The sequence below is a fragment of the Neophocaena asiaeorientalis genome, unplaced genomic scaffold, assembly GCF_003031525.2.
Source record: "Neophocaena asiaeorientalis asiaeorientalis breed wild unplaced genomic scaffold, Neophocaena_asiaeorientalis_V1.1 scaffold124, whole genome shotgun sequence".
Lineage (NCBI taxonomy): Eukaryota > Metazoa > Chordata > Mammalia > Artiodactyla > Phocoenidae > Neophocaena > Neophocaena asiaeorientalis.
This window is the reverse complement of record NW_020174135.1, coordinates 8,141,058-8,162,061: the sequence shown is the minus strand read 5'-3', so window position 1 is coordinate 8,162,061 and position 21,004 is coordinate 8,141,058. Positions and strand designations below refer to the sequence as shown.

The 21,004-nt window shown below is 36.0% G+C and overlaps 1 protein-coding gene across 1 annotated transcript in view; it reads left to right on the top strand.

Moving 5' to 3' along the window:
* CCDC102B (coiled-coil domain containing 102B) overlaps positions 1-21,004 on the top strand; it is a 173,856-nt gene that overhangs the window by 11,739 nt on the left and 141,113 nt on the right. The window lies entirely within an intron of this gene.

The following is a 21,004-nucleotide window of genomic DNA, read 5'->3' as shown; positions in this document are numbered from 1 at the left end:
CAGCAAGTGATAAAGTGTAGTCATTGACTCAAGTTTGCAGAAATCCCATGAGGGAATATTCAAGAACCTTAGTTGCCAGCACTTGCCTTATTTATGGGTCACATGCAGACATCCTGATGTTCATAGAGCTTAGTAATCATCATGCAGATGTTCAGAACTAGTCGACGATGTCAACCCTGCGGACCACTGAGATTTGAAAAGAGGGAGGGACTTCCCTGGTGGTCCAGTGGTTAAGACTCTATGCTTCCATTGCAGGAGACACGGGTTGGATCCCTGGTTGAAGAACTAAGATCCTGCATGCCGTGTGGCACAGCCAAAAAAAAAAATAAAAGAATGTTTTCCAAGAAAAGGGGAGGGGGGAACTTCCCTGACAGTCCAGTAGTTAAGACTCCGTGCTTACACTGCAGGGACCCAGGTTTGATCCCTGGTCGGGGAACTAAGATCCTGCATGCCGTGTGGCACAGCCAAAAAAAAAAATAAATAAAATAAAAATAAAAGAATGTTTTCCAAGAAAAGGGGTGGGGGGAACTTCCCTGGCAGTCCAGTGGTTAAGACTCCGTGCTTACACTGCAGGGACACAGGTTTGATCCCTGGTCGGGGAACTAAGATCCTGCATGGCCCACAGCACAGGCCAAAAAATAAGAAGCTGTTCCTCAGCTTTAGGAAACTGTTGAGTATTGCTCAAAGGGAGCTGCTTCCCCTCTCCTTTCACCTTATATTCTCTCCATTCCATAGCTAGAATTGAAAAATGACATCTACATTGAAAACATACAAGAAACAAAGTCAGTAAATGAAAAGAGGGAGAGAGTTTCCTAATACCCTTAAACAAATATCTCCTGCCTAAAAATCATTTATTAACAGAAGGTAATTTCAGTGAGAACCACAGAAGGTTAGTTTGGAAATATTTTTCAATGAGGGGTAATTTAAACAAAGCTAATAAGCTAGATAAAGTTTATTTCTGCTTTATAAGTTCATGTTATATTGTCAGAGTGTTTTTGTTTCCAGCTTACACTGTGGGCATGTATGTAGTGTATGCGTGAACACACACATGCATTTGTGATGGATTCATCATATTTATATTCACAGGTACCTAACTGAACGTGGTCTCTGGGTGTGAACACTGACAGTAAATTAATGTTCTACAGGAACGATATCTCACAACACAAAAACCGTGTTATGCTTACAGTGTAGGTGTGTTTGTCTTATAACGAGTTTTAAATTTGATTGAGAAAACTAATATTTAAGATAGAACTGGTCTTCAATTTAATTAAAATCATGCATTTACAATCTCTTGCCACTAACAGGCAGTGCAGACTTGATAACATCAATTTAACATTTCCAAAGCAGCTGTTTTTGAAAAAAGTCATGGTTTTCAGTTGGTTTACAAAACGATATGTATATTTTAAAATGTTTAATTCTATTCAAAGATGATATTTTGGAGTATCAAATTGGAAAATGTCTACTTTAACTTGCTTAAGAAAGCTTTATAGACGAGAAAAAATAAAATCAACATAGCATTTTACAGTGTAAATTGGGTCTATATTTTGACACCCATGCAAAAGTATATATTAATACATATGTGACCCTTCTACTAGATAAAATGATAGGGCTTTTAGGGGCTTCCCTGGTGGCGCAGTGGTTGAGAGTCCGCCTGCCGATTCAGGTGACACGGGTTCGTGCCCCTGTCGGGGAAGATCCCACATGCTGCAGAGCGGCTGGGCCCGTGAGCCATGGCCGCTGAGCCTGCGCGTCCTGAGCCTGCGTGTCCAGAGCCTGTGCTCCGCAACGGGAGAGGCCACAACAGTGAGAGGCCCGCGTACCACACACACACACACACACAAAAATAATAATAATAATAAATAGGGCTTTTGGAACAAAGGAAACTTCAAGACTGTTACGGAAAATTTGTTTAAATATTTAAACTTTTGAATGTATGTTTCAGTTAGATGAACTACAACTTTGAACTTTGAAGAAAAGTGACAATGAATGAAAGAAAGAGTTTTTATTGTAGATGATGGAAAGTTAATTTAACAGAGATTTTAAAAATATTGTTTGAATTATTTATATGGGATTATTTTAAAAAAAAATTTCTTTCCACTTCCTAAAGGGGGTTTATGATATTCATAGAGTCTTTGGAAGTCATGTGGCATAAACATATATTTAAGTTATTTTTATAAAACATTATGGAATGTTTAAAAAATATTTTAGACAATAAATAAAAATACTTAGTCCCATGTAATTTTTATATATTCTTTGTTTAATTGTTTTATAATAGATTATAAGAGAACAATAATCTTACAGTACATTTAGAAAGGTCATTGTACAGTAATTAAAGTGTAAAATATTTTAAATTCCCATAAGTTGATTGACAATCAGAAAAAGTTATTATGATACATCCTCTGGACCTTCACATGAATTCTCCTTTCTTATTCCACTTCTCAACAATTCTGATAAATGACCTTTTCTTTCACTGCAGCTCTTCATCTATGAAAATTTTTGAATACCGTGTAATTCTTTTTTAGATGCATGAAACTTACAAACAAATACATGCCTGGCTAAAAACTGGCTGCTGGAAAATTTAGCAATTTTTAGAGCTGGAAACAGATGTGTTTAATAGACCAGAATTTTTAAAAATGTATTTGGAAGTCTGGTGTGCTTTAGAGGGAGATCTTTCTTAAATTACTGACATTTAGAGAAGAGTAAATATGAGAATTTAATTGTAAAATTCAATAGGTATTTAAAATGCAACCAAGATGATGAGTGGCAGAGATGGTTATATTCAAAATGCTGTTCCCATGCTGAATCTAATACTTAGTCAGCTTTTCCTCTGCACATCTGTAAATATTGATTTGGAATTAGATTATGAATTCCAAGAGTGCTGTTATGACAAGTTTTATGAAATCTCATCATCTAGAGAATCAAATATTCAGATAAGTAACATTGATTACAAATAAGTATGGTACCTTGCTTTAACAATAAATGACTGATTCTTTTCATAATGGAAGATTATTTTTACCATATGTGAAGAAAACTGCTAGCATTTTAAAATTGGTCTCAAGCTAAAAAAATGAAATTGTAACTTTTTAATCTTCCTTTGAAAATTTTGTATTTTTACCTAGTATCTTTTTAAGGATTTTATTTAGAAATCTTTTACCTTTTTGTGATAATAGTGACATTTCTAGTAGTTTATAATTTACAGTGTTCCTTTACGAATTTTTTTTTTTTTTTTTTTTTTTTTTGCGGTACGCGGGCCTCTCACTGTCCAGAGCACAGGCTCTGGACGTGCAGGCTCAGCGGCCATGGCTCACGGGCCCAGCTGCTCTGCGGCATGTGGGATCTTCCCGGACCGGGGCACGAACCTGTGTCCCCTGCATCGGCAGGCGGACTCTCAACCACTGCGCCACCAGGGAAGCCCACGAATATTTTATAAATATTTTATAAATATTTGTATGAAGTACTTAGGGAGACACAGGCTTCATGGGACCTCTTTATGGTACTAATAGCTGACATTGAAGCCTTATCTGAAACACCTCAAAACACCTTTCTAATTTGAGGGAAATAGAAGGTTAGAATTATGAGTTATCTGTAGCTAAAATTCTATACTGATACCTTCACTTTAAAAAAGGTTGTGTCAAGTGGGAGCTACTCTGCCCACATAAAGAGAGGATCCTTGAAGATACTTAATTGAAATAGGTATATGGTAGAGTATGGGTACAGTTGTTAGCTCGAAGCTAATTTCAAAGCTGTCTCATATTGCTATTTTTGTGACTTAAAGGAACTACTCCCTAGAAATGACCCAGAACATTAATGTAGGTTGTCAATTCTAACTCCTCCCCTCCCCTCACCCAGGCGGAGCCATCCTGTCTCCTCCTCTTGCCCTCTCTTCTAGGTCCCTTGCCCAGCACTGTTGACCTATTCACTTGTCCACCCAGCAAGCAGGGTGACAGCTCTCAAAATGTAAACTGGATCATAAAAACACTTCAGTGACTTCCCGCTATCCAGGTCCAGCTGGCTAAGCCACCTGATGTCGACAGTTCAGTGGATGCCCGGTAATAATACCCCTCTTTCCACCCCAACTGCTCTAAAAGGCAATGCCCCAAATTCCAGCAGACAGTACCCAGCAGTGAACTATTTTTGATGCATATACATTCCCTACCTGTGTTTGGAGTCCAGCCTTCTCCTTCTGTCACTGACTCCGCTGTGCCCTGAGCTCTCAGAGGTCATTTAGCTGGACAGTCTGCATCAGACCAGAGATTAGACACAGGAGAGAATGGGGGTGGGGGTCACATGAGGACAGTTTGTATGGACCCGCCCAGGAGTGCTGTACATTTTTTCACTTATTCACAAGCGAGTACCCATTGCCTTATATGTGTGTGTGTGTGTTTATGTTTATATTTTCTGTTTCAGGCTGTTTTTTTTCCATCGAAACAGTCACACAACAACCCTTTCACCTCCCATCCACCAGTCACATCTTGCCATTAACTTCAGTTTACATGTCACTTTATAAAAGGGAATGGTTTTATTCCCGAAAAAACTTCCTTTACTATTTTCCCTCGGAGAAATGTACAAGATTTTTAAAAGACCTTATCAACTGCAATTATTTTTTGGTTTACTTTCTATTTGCCTTTCCCACTGAACTCTGAATTTCGTGATAATATACGTCACGTCTGCTTTATTCATTTGCCTCTATGCAGTGCTGATCAAACGTGGTTATGATTTGTGAAGACCAAAGCTTTTTTATCTAGCTCTATATGCTTGTATTCCTGAATGGTGGCTATGGCTATAGTGTAAGGAGAGTAGTTGAGATCCTAGTTTTTCTTTTTTTGTTTTGTTTTGCTAGTTATTTCTTTTAAGTTTTTTTTCATGGAAAGGCATTTTATTTTAAATAAAGCAGTGTGTGCATGTCAAGCCTTTTATTACCTGATGAGGCTACTGTTCTACATCCCTGAAGATTTTAGATTTTCCAGGGCACTGGAGTGAACCTTCGCCCCTAACATCCTATCCATCATGAAAATCTGTTTAGCTTGTTCTTTGCCAGATATAAATTAGCTTATCAGGACAAAGAGTGAGGCTGATAAAATACCATATTAGAATTCTATAAATGTATAAGAACAATGAAGCCTATGGGACACCACTTTGCTCATACAAGTGCCCTCAAGACCTTTTTAAACAAACGTAATTAAGAATAATGTAAGCACTAAATTACATAAGTCAGAATTAATTGAACTACTAGTGGATAATTCATAGACATCACCAAGGTAACCCTCAGAACACCGAGATGACTTCCTTAACTCTAAGGCTATTGTAAGTATTATGAAAGAAAATTAGGCTCTTCAGAATCTACTTTACTTGTAGAAACATAAAATGATGAAAAGATAGGTTGAAATCAGATGTTTTAGCATCTGTTTAAGTTAACCAACACTATTTTAAAATTTAAAATACAGTACAAAGGAGTCAGCTGATATTTAATTAATCTATACAAATTAATAGTTTGAGAATGATGTTAAAAGTAGGTTGAAAAGAAGTAAAATATAAGGTCCCTAAAGGAGTGACACAGTGACAATGGCCTCACATCGAGAGGAACATTCAGTCTGCAAAACATCTTTATTTTCTATTCCAGCTGACAGGACACTTTCCAGCGATGCATACCTCATACATCCAAAGATTCTGGTTTTATCTTTTCCTATAAGAAATCCCTATGCAGGGATATTCAGTTAAGACCATTCTGAAGATAAGGATCTTCCTTTTAGTAAATAGCATGAGGATTTTTACCTGTAGGAGCAGTTTTCATGTTCAAAAGGAGATTGAATCAAGGCACTCTGCTCATCTTAGCCCTGCCGTGTACTGACACCAAAGGTGTTGATTGTATACACCTGAGTGAAAGAATCAGCTATAAAACATAGCATGCCATTTAAAAATTCTCTATGGTATAAAAGATCTGGAACAATAAATTAAAAGTTGTTCATTCTTTTCATATACATTATGTATCATTTTGTAACTCTATAAACGTCCCTTTTTGTTTTTTTAAATATATAGTTTAAAGACAAGGACACTGGAATTAGGAGTACATGACTGTGGGGGATTTAGAGGGTGACTTTCTTTTTTTGGTGGTGGGGCGTTCCAACTGTTTCTAATGATTTTGTTTAGCTTTACTGAGGTATAAATGATATACAAAAAATTGAGCACAGTGTATGCATTTTGATGAGTTTGGACATATATATGCATACATCCATGGTACCACCATCACACCGAGGCACTAAATATATACATCACCTCCAGCGTTTTTCTTGTGTTCTTATGTGTATGTGTGTGTGTGTGCTTGTTTGTGGTAAGAACACTTCACATGAGATCTATCCTTTTAATATTTTGGGTTGGCTAAAAAACTCATTCGTTTCTTTTTTTTTTCATAAGATGGCTCTAGTAGTGCTTTTTGTCTTTAACTTCATTCGAAACAATTTTGTTAGATTGTATTGAGACAGCTGTCATATCAGCGTGCATTAAAAAAAAGCTAATCAAAAAAACCCAAACAAACAAACAAAAACTAATCAAAGATGGTGAATTTTTGTGTAGCCATTTTAATATTGAAGATGGAAGAACACAGCAATATTTTCGGCATATTATGCTTTATTATTTCAAGAAAGGTAAAAACACAACTGAAACGCAAAAAAGGATTTGTGCGGTGTATGGAGAAGGTGCTGTGATCGAATGTGTCAGAAGTGGTTTTTGACGTTTCATACTGGAGATTTCTCACTGGATGATGCTCCGCGGTCCGGTAGACGAGTTGAAGTTGATGGTGATCAAATCGAGACATTAATTGAGAACAGTCAACGTTATACCACGTGGAGATAGCCAACATACTCAAAATATCCAAGTCAAGTTTTGAAAACCATTTGCACCAGCTATTGGTGCAAATGGTTATTTTAATTGCTTTGATGTTTGGGTTCTACATAAGTTAAGTGAAAAAAACCCTCTTGACCGTATTTCCGCATGCAATCCTCTACCAAAATGTAATGAAAAAGTTCTGTTTTTAAAACAAATTGTGATGGGCAATGAAAAGTGGATACTGTACAATAATGTGGAATGGAAGAGATTGTGGGGCAAGTGAAAGGAACCACCACCAACCACACCAAAGGCCGGTCTTCATCCAAAGAAGGTGATGTTGTGTATGTGGTGGAATTGGAAGGGAGTCCTCTATTATGAGCTCCTCCCGGAAAATCAAAGGATTAATTCCAACAAGTACTGCTGGCAGTTAGACCAACTGAAAGCAGCACTCGATGAAAAGTGTCCAGAATTAGTCAACAGAAAATGCATAATCTTCCATCAGAATAATGCAAGACTGCGTGTTTCTTTGATGCCCAGGCAAAAACTGTTACAGTTTGGCTGGGAAGTTCTGATTCATCCACCATATTCACCACACAGTGCACCTTTGGATTTCCATTTATTTCGGTCTTTACAAAATTCTCTTAATAGAAAACATTTCAGTTCCCTGGAAGACTGTAAAAGGCACCTGGGACAGTTTTTTGCTCAAAAAGATAAAAAGTTTTGGGAAGATGGAATTATGAAGTTGCCTGAAAAATGGCAGAAGGTAGTGGAAGAAAAGGGTGAAAAGGGTTGTTCAATAAAGTTCTTGGTGAAAATGAAAAATATGTCTTTTATGTTTACTTAAAAACCAAAGGAACTTTTTGGCCAACCCAATATTTTAAAGGACACAATACTATATTGTTAACTAAAGTACTATGTTGTACAACAGATCTCTAAAACTTATTCATCTCACACAACAGAAACTTTGTATTCATTTAAAAACAACTCCCCATTTTGCCCTCCCCCAACCCCAACCCCTGGTAACCTCCATTCTATTCTCTGCTTGTGTAAATTTAACTATTTTAGAAATACCTCATATAAGTGGCATCATGCTACGTTTGTCTTTTTGTTACTGATTTATTTTACTTAGCATAATTTCCTCTAGGTTCATCCATGTTGTTGCAAACGGCAGGATTTCCTTACTTTTAAGGCTGAATGATATTCCATTGTACGTATATACCTCATTTTCTGTATTCATTCATCTGTCAGTTTGGGTTGTTTCCATATCTTGGCTGTTGTGAATAATGACGCAGTAAATGTGAGGTTGCACGTATCTCTTAGAGATCCTGATTTCAATTATTTTGGTTATATACCCAGAAGTGGGATTGCTGGATCACATGGTACTTATATTTTTAATTTTTGGAGGAAACTCTATACTGCTCTCCGAAGTGGAGATTTCCCGTATACCTCCTGTCCCTACACATACAAGCCTCTCCAGTTGTCAACATCACTCAACAGAATGGTACATTTTTTACCAAGGATGAACCTATGCTGACACATCATAAACACCCAAAGTCCACCATTTACCTTAGGGTTCACTCGGTGTGAATGTACCTTAGGGTACATTCTGTGGGTTTAGACAAATGTATGATGATATATTTCCACCATTATGGTATCATACGTAGTGTTTTTACTGTCCCCCCAATCCTCTGTGTTCCACATATTCATTCTTCCTTGCCCCACCTCCTTCAACACCTGGCAACCACTGATATTTTCTTGTCTCCATAGATTTGCCTTTTCAGAATGTCATATAGTTGGAATCATACAGTATGTAACTTCTTAAGACTGGCTTCTTTCACTTAGTGATATGCTTTCCTCCATGTCTTTTCACAACTTGATAGCTCCTTTCTTTTTAGGGCTAAGTAATATTCCACTGAGTGGATGTATCACAGTTTATCCAGCTACCTGCTGAGGGACATCTTGGTTGCTTTCAAGTTTTAGCAGTTATGGATAAGGCTGCTGTGAACTTCTGTGTGCAGGGCTTTATGTGGTTTTCAGTCTCTTTTCATTTAATTATTATCCCCTGGTGAAATGAGTTCCTGTCTTAGATTATTTTATGGGTCACTGACCACCTTCTAGACAGCAGCATTTGAGTGAGGCATCCTCGGGATTGTGCCCAGGATCACATCTCAAAGTATGGCAAGTTATGTGGGAGGAACTGAGTGTAGCTGCTCTGTTGAGAAAGGGTTATGGATGTGGTGGAGACTCAGGGCATCACTGTCTCCTTTTTAGGGCCGTGGTGCATCCTAATTAGTACCAGAAGTTTTAAAGAGAGTTAAGAAATCATAAAGACAGAAGGCTCCTTTAGCTGGTATTTTTAGAGGTATCACATGGGAGAACTGAAAAGGCACAGGTGACACACAAGAACAAAGAGTATTCTTTGAAATGCACTTTAGAATGTATAATTATCACTTGAGGAAATTTTCCTTTGTAATATAGTTCTGAGGTTATGATCAAAGTTGGTCGAAGATATAATTCTATATTCACATTAAACATCTTCTGATATATAAAAAATGAGTTGCTGATGAAATCTCATGAGAGTTCTCACATGGATAATCTGGATATTATAAAAAATGGTAAATAATCTTTTAATGCAGTTGTACTGAATTAGCAGAATCCATTAGATTCAACTGAAAATAATTTTAAAAATATATCTGTCCAGCTGTCTCTTGAAAGATTTTGATTTAATTGGTTAGGAGTACCGATTACATGCCTGTGTTTTTAGAAGCTCGTTATCCTGGTGTGCACCTTAAATTGATATCTGCTGCTCTAAAACATCACCTGGGGAGGGGAGTGGGGACTGTGGAAACCCCCAAAACCAGTTGTGAACATTTTATGTTAAAGATCAACTTGACTCGGCCACCACCAAGTGCCCAGATATCTGGTCAAACGTTATTCTGGGTGTGTCTGTGAGGGTGTTTTGGCATGAGATTAGCATTTGAGTGAGTAGACTGAGTAAAGCACATTGCCCTTCCTAATGTGGGTGGGTCTCATCTAATCAACTGAAGGCCTGAATAAACAAAAAGTCCAACTCTTGTGCAGGTAAGAGGGAATTCGTTCTGCCCAACTGTCTCTGACCTGGGGCATCGGTTTTGCCCTGGTTTTGGACTTGAACTGAAACATCAGCTTTCCCTGGATCTGGAACATGTTGACTCAGGTGGGAGCTCTACCATGAGCCCTTCTGGTTCTCAGGTCTTTTAACTTGGACTGGAGCTTTCACCACTGGCTCTCCTTGGTCTTCAGCTTGCCGACTGTAGATCTTGGGAATATGTGTGTGTGTATGTATATATGTGTGTGTGTGTCTTAGTCTGTTTCTCTAAAGAACCTTAATACACCAACTTTACTGAAAAAGTCATAACTTGACCATATCTGCTTGCTTCAAGTCCTGGTTTATTTCCACTCAATGATTTTTCTCTCTTTTGCCAGTTGTGCAATTGGCATTGGAAGCACTGCATGTACTCCTAGTTAGTAACATCAATTATAAAGTGAAATATATACTTTATATATTTTATGATTTCTTTGGCCTATTTTCCATTGTTCTGACTTTTTTTTCACTACTTAGATGGCTTTAGCTCTTTAGCTGATTCTAGACATTGCATTGTTTACACAAAAAAGCATAAAATCCCGAAGAAGAAAAGTGATTTTATCAACTATTTGGTTGTGGGAAAGATTTGTACAGGTCAGGCTCCAGTCTCCAATGATTTCAAAACGCCATATGTTAGGGGAGAGTAAGAATGTATTAACAAATTTCAAGTCACCAAATTAGTGAAAAATCATGTAAAAGGGAATGTTTCCAAGAGTAACTTAATTACATTACCAACAGCATCATATGCATAAGTTCAAGTGCCATTTTAATATTGACAGAGAGAGTTTAAGTGTGAAATGTTCGAATTCATTTTGAATTACATTCTCAATGTTTAATTATGAAATACACAGAGAAGTGGGTGATGAGGCTTTTTGATTCTTCATAAAATAGGGGTGCCAATGAGACAAATTAAGAGATGAAAACTCGTGTTTCATACTTAATTTGATTAAGTATGCTTCTAACAGAAGCTCTTTGTGATTTTAAAATTAAATTAGAAGGTGTAATTGCTATAAATCTTTTGACTAAAATAATCTTTGCTTTTTACATATGTTAATAGATTTATTGAGATATAATTCACATACCGTACAACTCATTGTAAAGCATATAATTTGATGTTTTTAAAATATATTCACAAAGTTGTACAACTGTCACCATAATCAACTTTAGAACATTTCATCAGTCCAGAAAGAAACCCTAGATCCATTAGCGGTGACTCCTTATTTCCCTCCAATCCCCACAGCTTTAGTTAATTACTAATCTAATGTAATACTGTAGATTTACCTATGCTGGGCATTTCATATAAATGGAAATTTATGACTGGCTTCTTTCAACTTACATAGGTTTTTGAATAGAGTTTCTGTAATCTGCCTTTCTACCCATTCTTCCTGTTACAACTCAAGAACATAAACATGTTGAATTTTTTTATGGCAACCTCATTTAGAAAAAACTATTAGGAGTCATAAGTTTCTGTTTCCCATAAGAAAATATATTAACATTTAGCTGTTTTATTCATGTCTGAAGCAAGATGTAAACATTTTAAAATTATATTACTTTTCTTAAATGAAAATTTTGATTTTGACAGAAGTACAGGTCATCAAGAGACCAAGACTAAGTAGGAAAACAAAGAAAACAAAGAAAAACATTTCAATTTCTAAAGCTTTGTAGAAATGTAAGATATTTTTTCATTATTACCAAAGTTGGCACTCTTTTTTCACTTGGTGAAGTTAAATCATATACTTTAGCTCTAAAAAAAATATATTCAAACATGAATATTTGATTTTCCTAGTTTTATACTATGGTAATTTTGTGCAGCTTCAGGCAATGTTTAATTAAGAATTAAACCATGCTAATCCTTTAAAAACCCTATTTTTCTAAAAGTAAAAATCTGAAACATGTTTTTCCTCCCCAAGAACTATGATATTCTATAATTTCATGTTCTTTGTGAGCTAAAGGACTTGGAGCTCTGTGTGTGTGTGTGTGTGTGTGTGTGTGTGTGTGTGTGTGTGTACTTGGAGAACAATACTCTGTGGAGTTTAAAAGCCTTAACAGCAACAATTAAAATGGTATCACATTCAAAAATATATCTTGAAGATGCTTCTATTCATGGATAGGAAGACTCAATTCTGTCAAGATGCTGGTTCTTCCCAACTCAATCTATGGATTCAATGCAGTCCCAATCAAAATCCTAGCAAGTTGTTTTACGGATATTGAAAAACTGGTTCTAAGGATAATAGGGAGAGGTAAAAGACCCAGAAGAGCTGGTACAATATTGAAGAACAAGAACAAGTTGAAGGATTGATGCTGCCTGACTTTAAGACTTACTATAAAGCTACAGTAATCAACACAGTGTGGCACTGACAAAAGAATAGACAAATAGACCAATGGAACAGAATAGAGAATCCAGAAATAGACCCACATAAATATAGTTAACAAATCTTTGACAAAGGAGCAAAAGCAATACAATGGAGCAAAGATAGTCTTTTCAACAAATTGTGCTGAAACAACTGGACATCCACATGCCAAAAAAAAAAAAAAAAACAGAATCGAAACACAGGCCTTACACTTTTCCCCAAAATTAGCTTAAAACAGATCATAGATCTAAATGTGAAACACAAAATTATCAAATTTCTAGAAGATAACATAGGAGAAAACTGGAAGACCTTGGGTATAGTGATGACATTTTGGATAGAGCAAAAGTGTGATCCATGAGTGAAATAATTGATAAACCAGACTTCACTAAAATCAAAAACTTTTGCTCAGCTAAAGACAATGTCAAGAGAATGAAAGGACAAGCCAAGGACTGGGAGAAAACATTTGACACATCTGATAAAGGACCGTTATCCAAAGTATACAGAGAACTCTTAAAGCTCAACAATAAGAAGATAAGCAATTGGATTAAAAAGTGGGCCAAAGACTTGAACAGACACTTCACCAAAGATGTGCAGATGGAGAATAAACATATCAAAAGATGCTCACACATCCTATGTCATCAGGAAAATGCAAATTAAAACAACAGTGAAATACCACTACATACCTATGAGAGTGTCCAAAATCCAGAACACTTGACACCAAATGCTGGCTAGGATGTGGAGCAACAGGAATTCTCATTCATTGCTGGTGAGAATGCAAAATGATACAGCCACTTTGGAAGACAGTGTGATGACTGTAGTTAATAATATTGTATTGAGTTACTACATAGTAACTCAAAAGTTACTGTGAGAGTAGAGCTTTAATATTTTCGCCATAACAACAACAACAAAATGGTAATTATGTGAAGTGAAGGATGTGTTAACTAACCTTATTATTGTAAACATTTCACAATATGTAGGTGTATCAAATCATCACATTGTACACCTTCAACTTACACAATGTTACATGTCAATTATGTCTCAGTAAACTGGAAAAATATACAAAAAATATTTTAAGGCACATTTGGTAGTTATAAATGATGGAAAAAAAGAACACTTTCTTCATTGCTGGCTTTGAGCAATTTGATTTTAATGTGTGTTGCTGTGATCTCTGCATATATCTTTGTTCTTGGGGATGTGTTGAATTTCTTGGATCTGTGTGTTCATACTTTTTATTAAACTTGGAAAATTTCTCATCATTATGTTTTTTAAATATTTGTCTTCATCCCTTTGTCAGGGACGCCAATTATAAGTACATTAAGACTCTTGAAGTTGTCCCACTGTTTGCTAATTGGCACCCAGTGTAATCCTACTGGGGTGAGTGAATGGTGAGTACTGGGTGGCTTGGAAGGGGAAGTTTGGTCAGTGGCAATATACCAAGCACCTTGGTTGTTCCTGAGTTTTCAAATGTTCTTCGCTATGATTAGGTTATCACTGTTTGCTAACTGCCTTCCCATAGAGACTGGGCAATAGAGGTGCTATCTCCTTCAATGTTTACATTTCAAAGAGATAGTTCCCAGGTCCTAGAGAAGGAACTCCCTGGGTTATAAAGCTGGCAAAAGGCTGGCAGATTTATGCCTCAAAGGGGCAGGGAAAGAATTTACAATTACAAGTTGTTGTTGTTGTTTTCAAAATAAACACTCTAAGACAATGAAAGCCAAGGACCTGTAGTCACAAATAAACCCCTCTAATTTTAGTCAGGCTGAGGGAAACATTAAGCGCTCTTGGTCACTTCTAATTCTATCATCTTTGTTCTTTCTGGGCCAGTTTCAATTGATGAATTTTTCTCCTCATTATGGGTCATGCATTCCTATTTGTTTGCATAACACGCAATTTTTGACTGGACTTCTGTCATTAGCAATTTTTTCTTGTTGGGTGGCACTGAATATTTTCATTTTTTAAAATTATTTTTGAGCTTTGTTCAGAGATGTAGTTTTATTACTTGGAAATAATTTAATCTTTTTTGTCTTAAAGTCTTTAAACCTTGTTAGATAAGACCAGAGCAGCATTTAGTCTAAGGCTATATTTCCTACTGACTATGGAGGCAAAACCATTCTGAGTCCTTTTTGTAATGGAAATGTGAATTATGAGGTCTTCTATTTTGGCAGCTGGCAATAGGAATTATTACTGGCCTTATGTGAGGCCTAAGCGGTGTTTCTTTTAATTCTCTTGGGGGTTAGTTTTCTTACAAGTATCCTCAGATCACCACCCTGGTGAGTACTCTGCAGACCTCCAGGGTTCCCCTCTACTCCGTTCTCTCCACTCTGGTACCTTTGCCTCAGCTACCCCTCATCCCATCGCTCCCAGCTTCACCCAAACTCGGGGGTACCACCAGCTTCTTCCTTGCTTCCCCTCCCTACCCTGTGAACTGAAACTCCTTCCAGGTAATAAACTGGCTATTTTTAGGGCTCTTTTTGTTTTCTCAGGGATTGCCTGATAATCAATGTCTTTACAACAATTGTTTCTTCCATTTTTCTTGCTTTTTAGTGGTTTCAGTTTGGCAAATTTAGCTTCTGTGACTCCATCTTGTTTAGCAGTCAGTATCATTTTGATTATGTATTAGAAGTATGTGTTTTTTTAATCTTGTTTCCCTTTAAATATTATTTTTTGAAAAAGCAGTCAATTTTTATACAGAATATGGGTTTATATATGTTTTGATAAGTCATGATAACCTGTTTTAAAATAACTCATATTTTTATTCAAGATATTTTATTTTTTACTGAATTAAAAGAACAAAGGTCATTACCCTTTTTTGTGTAACATTTTATTTTTTACATGGTTTCTAAGCTGTTAATCACCCTTTTTTTTACTAATTTATCAAGAGATAAATAATTCACATGAAGCTCAGGCATTTTAATTGGATATATCTTATTAAGTGTGTTTTAATATGTAGGTTTTTTTTATATTTCTTTTTCCTTTTTTCCTTCTTATAATTTATTTAAAAAGCCAAGTCATTTGTCCTGAAGTTTTATTTTGGATTTTAGAGATTGCACCTTAAGGTACGATTTGCTACATTTCTCTGTTCTCTATGTTTCTTATAAAATGGTAGCTGGATCAATAGGTTTGATGTAATTCTCTTTCAGGATGTTCTCCTAGGTGGGGTATTCTTCCCTTAAGAAGCACATGGTATTTGGGTGTCCCTGAGGTGCTAGCAGACCGATGCTCATTGCCTAGAACCATCGATTAATTCGGAGCTGCAAAATTGTGATATTCTCTTATTTCTCCTTAAGCTATTAGTTGGAATATTTAAATGAAGAGAACTTCTCACATAATACTTTATGCATTTAGATATAGTCAGGAAACATGAGAGATTATTTTCCCTTTCTTTACCAATTTACAAAATAATAAATTAGTTCACTAGCATTCCCCAGTGTTAATCAAACTAGTATTTTTAGTATCATTATGAATTCATGAATTTAAACTTATTGAGTGTGCTTTAACATACTGCAATTATTATCCCTACTGATGTTCAAAAATTCCCATATTTAGAGAGCAGAAACTTCTTAATATTGGCTACTGAGAACATTTGATGCAATCCTAGAAAACTCTTACAGTTTCCTTACTCTGTGGTATGACAAAATATACTAGATATACCAAAATATCTTTGTTTTAGATCTGGAATAAGCCATTTCTTCAGAGTCCTGGATTCTCAGTGAGGAATAGCTCAAGACCACAATCTGTGTGTAGAAATGTGCTGAGATGGTCATTATTTCCAGGCCATTTCAGTGGAAAGAACTGGTAAATTTATAAATATGTTGAATCTTCTTTATCATTCTCCTCTGTTCATCACAGTTTGTTCATTACTTTTGGTTATTTAGCATCTTATTTCTTTTTACCTTGTCTCTTAAGGCAGCATCTGTTGCATTTTTTTGCTCTTGTGTTCCTTTTAGATTATTCAGAAGTGATTTTTATTTCTAATTCTTTCCTGAATATTATTATATTTCTGAATATTTAAATTCTTGGTTGCATTGCTCTTTCATGTTATTTATAATTTTATTGATGTTGTTTTGGTCACATTGAAAAATTTGATTCTTCTTTTTCTCTAGTGGGCATGTATGTCTAGAATGTTCTCACTATTTATACCATATTCTCATTGTATTTAAGATTATTCTTTTTCTCATTCTTTTGTTCTTATATAACACTACATATGATTCAACTATGACCCTCTTTTGTTGCTCATTCTTAAATGGATTTAGGTGTTTTTGGTACATAGGAGGGAAAGTGGGTGAATAAAGAAATGTTTGCTAGCTTCGCTGCTTTAGAGCTCATTACTCTTAATATTTGTGCAGTGTGCCCCAGATTATGGCCTTGTCCTCTCCAAAACCTCCTGGCCCTGTTCTCCAGCAGACTTCTACATGGATCCCTTCTCTGCCTTTATTGCCACTGTTCCTCTCAATGTGGATCTTGTTCTCAGCGTTATCCTCTGAGGGGAGGGGGTATTTTTAAAAGTGGACGTGCAGGCTCAGCGACCATGGCTCACGGGCCCAGCCGCTCCGCAGCATGTGGGATCTTCCTGGACCAGGTCACAAACCCGTGTCCCCTGCATCGGCAGGCAGACTCTCAACCACTGCACCACCAGGGAAGCCCTGTCTGCTTTTTTAAAGAGTATATAGGGTAGAGACTGCTCCAGTTCTTCAGACTTTACAATGGCCCTCTCGCATAAGCTCCCCAGTTAGAAATTGTGAAACTCCCCTAGTTTCATCTACTGTTTTCATGTTGACTTGACACACTCCCAGGTATTGTATATTGTCAGTTTGGGGTTCTCCTGTTCTCAGATCACGATGATTCCATTTAGTTTTCTCAAGCAGCTGTTGATCTCCTGCAACTCTTGAAGCTGTGAGTGGGTTGTCTTAACCCACTTGTATCTTGGGGTCCATAGGGACAACTTGTCACCTAATTTTGCTGTAGGTATCCATAGGTTTTTTAGTTTGTTGTTCTCATTGCTCTGTTTTCATGGAAAGATCTGAAGTCATTAAAATAATTACCACCACCAGACCACTGCCTTCTTTTCACAGTTCCCCACGGGGATAGTAATTTGGTTTTCAACCCCAGATTTCCAACTTCCACATGGGGCCTTCAAAAATTGATCTGCCTAAGGAAATACTTTGCAAGCGAGTTATCTTAGCCCACATTACCCTCCACCCACTTCGCAAATGAAAGGCATATTTATCTTTCTGATCCCTTGATCCCCAGTATTATTTTAGAACATTTTGCCAGACTGAGAAAAACTAAAGAGTGCCAGACACAGAGACATTTTAAAGTATTGGTATTAATAAGCCAACTAACGAATGAGTCACAAAACCTTTGGCGTGTCAGGTGGTTCCTACTTTTCCTTTTCATAAAAATACTGGAATAGGACCTAATGGATTGGTCAGTTTATAGATAATAAAAAATAAATTTTGATATAAAATCAAAATGTAGCTTTGCCGTATATTTAGTAGGATATTAAAAAATAACACAAACAATGGCTGGTATAACAAAATATCTTCCATTTCTGTCAACATGTGTTATCAACTTTCTCAGTGCTCCTATTTTGAAAAGAATAAATAAAACTGATGATAATTCTTATTTTATTCTATTCAATAAGTAATTTCATCCATTGATTAACAAACTAATTGAAAAAATGTGTCTATCTGTCTCATAAAGAGGTACATTTCCAGTAAATGATTAGTTTATATTTAGTAATTATTTATCACAATATGTGCCATCCCATCTTATTTTTAAGCCACCACGTACCTGTAATAATCCTTAAGGTAATTCAATCCAAAAGAAACTTTTTAACATTTGGAACCTTACAGTTGTAATATATATAATACACACATATTTTATATACATAATTGTATTGCATGTTGTAGAGTAAAAACATTTTCAAGTAAAAACGTATGTTACAGTAAGATGATGTGGAGGAGGTGGAATAGAAATAAAAGTTTAAGAAATAAAATTAACAATATAATTTTTTTTGAACAGGTGACAGTGAATATCACATTTCTATGGATTTTAGATATTGCATGAAGTGTGATGCAACCATTTTATTTAAAGTGTCAATATTTAAAATTCACCAGAAATTTTACTTTTTGAATCTAAATAAATATAATATTTTAAGACAAACTTTAAAAAGGTAGAGGATACATTAGCATGAGAGAAAAAGAGTTTAAAGACCACTAAAATCAGTTATTTAGTGTTTTTATTTTGACTTGAAGGATACAATAAAATTTGCATTAATCATACTTAAACATTCCTTAGTGTCTTTACTACCATTCTTTAAGGTTGAGGGAGGGATTTAGGTAAAGTTTACTTAAAAGAATTTTTGGCTAAGTTTTGGAGCTATGATATAAGTGATGACATTTTGGAGGCTTCTCTGTACACTTACAGTTGATTCAAGTTACTTGAATGAACTGAACCTCATTGTTAGCTGTCCCTAGGTCCACTGCATTTTGGGTAGCCTTCTATTGGGGCACATTTCCTTCTTACATTCCTCACCTTTTATGAGAATATGGTATCCCTACCAGAACCTGCCTAACTGTTAAACATTTGGTCTTATATTCTGAACTAGTTGATAGTCAATACTTATCCCAAAAGCCAAATTATAAATGTATGTATCAACATGAAGGCAATGGGAAGAGCTGTTAAAGTGTGTTGACCAGGGTCAATCTGATTACAATAAAACAAATAACTCAAACTTCAGTGTGAAGAAGAGATTTGGGGGCATGGGTGATCATGAAACTGTTGTGAGTCTAACATGGTAATCCGGAAAGAAATAATCAGATGCCCTAAGCTTGATGGGGGTTGTGGAGAGATGTGGAGAGTTGAGAAATATACAATTGAAAGAAATCATGATGCTTGGTGATTAATTGAATGTTGAATGTATTTTCCTTCTCCTATATTATATGATTAAATAAGAAAATATTTTTATTTATATTACACAATATTTTTATTTTCTAGGCATTTTCTCCTGAAAGATTTTTCCACTCTATGCTAAATCTAAATGTATTAGAGTAAATATTTATGCATAATGTTGCTAATTTTCCAGAAGCAAATTATGGCAGATATTTCTCAAGTCAGAGATATGATAAGTTGCCTGGTTTAACCTTTCACAAATACTGCAGTATGAAAAGAGGAATTTTAATGAGGAATTTTGGAATTATACTGTAATGCAATTTCAAAAAAAAAAAAAAACTATTGCAAGAGACTATACTTGACTGAATTTTAAATAAAGGGACATGAACTTGGAAAATGCTTTCTAATTCTGACTCATTCCCTTCATCAGATACCTTCTATTTCTGTCATTTTCAATTTAACTAATGTAATATATCATTTGTGGATGACATTCATAATTCTGCTAAATTAATAATCCTTACCATCTCCCCATCCGTGGCTTTCAATTTTTCATTTGCTAAATAGATTTTTAGTTACAACTCCATTAATCTAAACCTAAAGTTGAAGAGGCAAGTGGCAAAATTAAGGTCATTTTGAGTTCAAAAATAATTTTTAAATGATCAAAATAACTCAGATTTTTAATAGGAGGGAGTATAGTTGTTTCATTAATTTGTTAATCAACTTTTTTCTGTTATATTGTTTTAATTGCTTTGGCCGTTCAATATTTCATTTACTGTTTTTATTTTCTTTTTTGCTCTTGCCTGTCTGAAGTGTATAGGAACTGTGAGGTTAGAGGGACTGGCTTAGAATAAGGGATAAGAATAAGAGATCAGGACTGAGGGTTATAGGACCAAGCAGCTGGTAAGGACTTTGACTTATCCTCTGAATGGATTGGGAAGCCTCTGGAAAGATCTGAGCAGTGGAGTTGCATGATTTGATTTACTTTTTAAAAAGATTTTTTTTTAATTTTATAAATTTATCTATTTACATTTGGCTGCTTTGGGTCTTCGTTGCTGCACACGGGCTTTCTCTAGTTGCAGCGAGCGGAGGTTACTCTTTGTTGAGGTGCACGGGCTTCTCATTGCGGTGGCTTCTATTATTGTGGAACACGGGCTCTAGGCACATGGGCTTCAGTAGTTGTGGCTCGTGGGCTCTAGAGCAGAGGCTCAGTAGTTGTGGCGCGCAAGCTTAGTTTGCTCCACGGATTTTAGATATTGCATGAAGGGATGTGGGATCTTCCCAGACCAGGGCTTGAACCCGTGTCCCTTGCATTGGCAGGTGGATGCTTAACCACTGTGCCACCAGGAAAGTCCCTAAAAAGCTTTTTTTGATGGCTGTTTTGAGAAAGGGAATATAGATCCATGAGGAGAAGCAGAGAGTGTGGCAGTTATTAAAATAACTGAGATTTTGGTGGTTGATCAAGGCAGTAGTGGTGAAGGTAGAAAGTGGATGGATTTATTAAATAATTGAAGGCTAAGTTCAATTGATTTGTTTTTAGTCTGAATGTGGCATATCAAAGAAAGAAAAAAGTTAATCATAAGTCCAATATTTTTGGCCTGATCAAAGGGGTGGATGGAGGTGATATTTGTTGAGACGGCAAAGACTAGAAGAGAAACATTTGAAGGAGAAGTACTTAGTCTTTTCAAAGTGTTAAGCTTTGGAAGCCTATAGAAGTGATAAGTAGCAAGTTGGGTGTGTGGGTCAGAAGTTGAGGGGAGACCCTCAGGATGGAATGAGGCATTTGAAGGTTGTCAGCATTTTGACTGGTATGCAG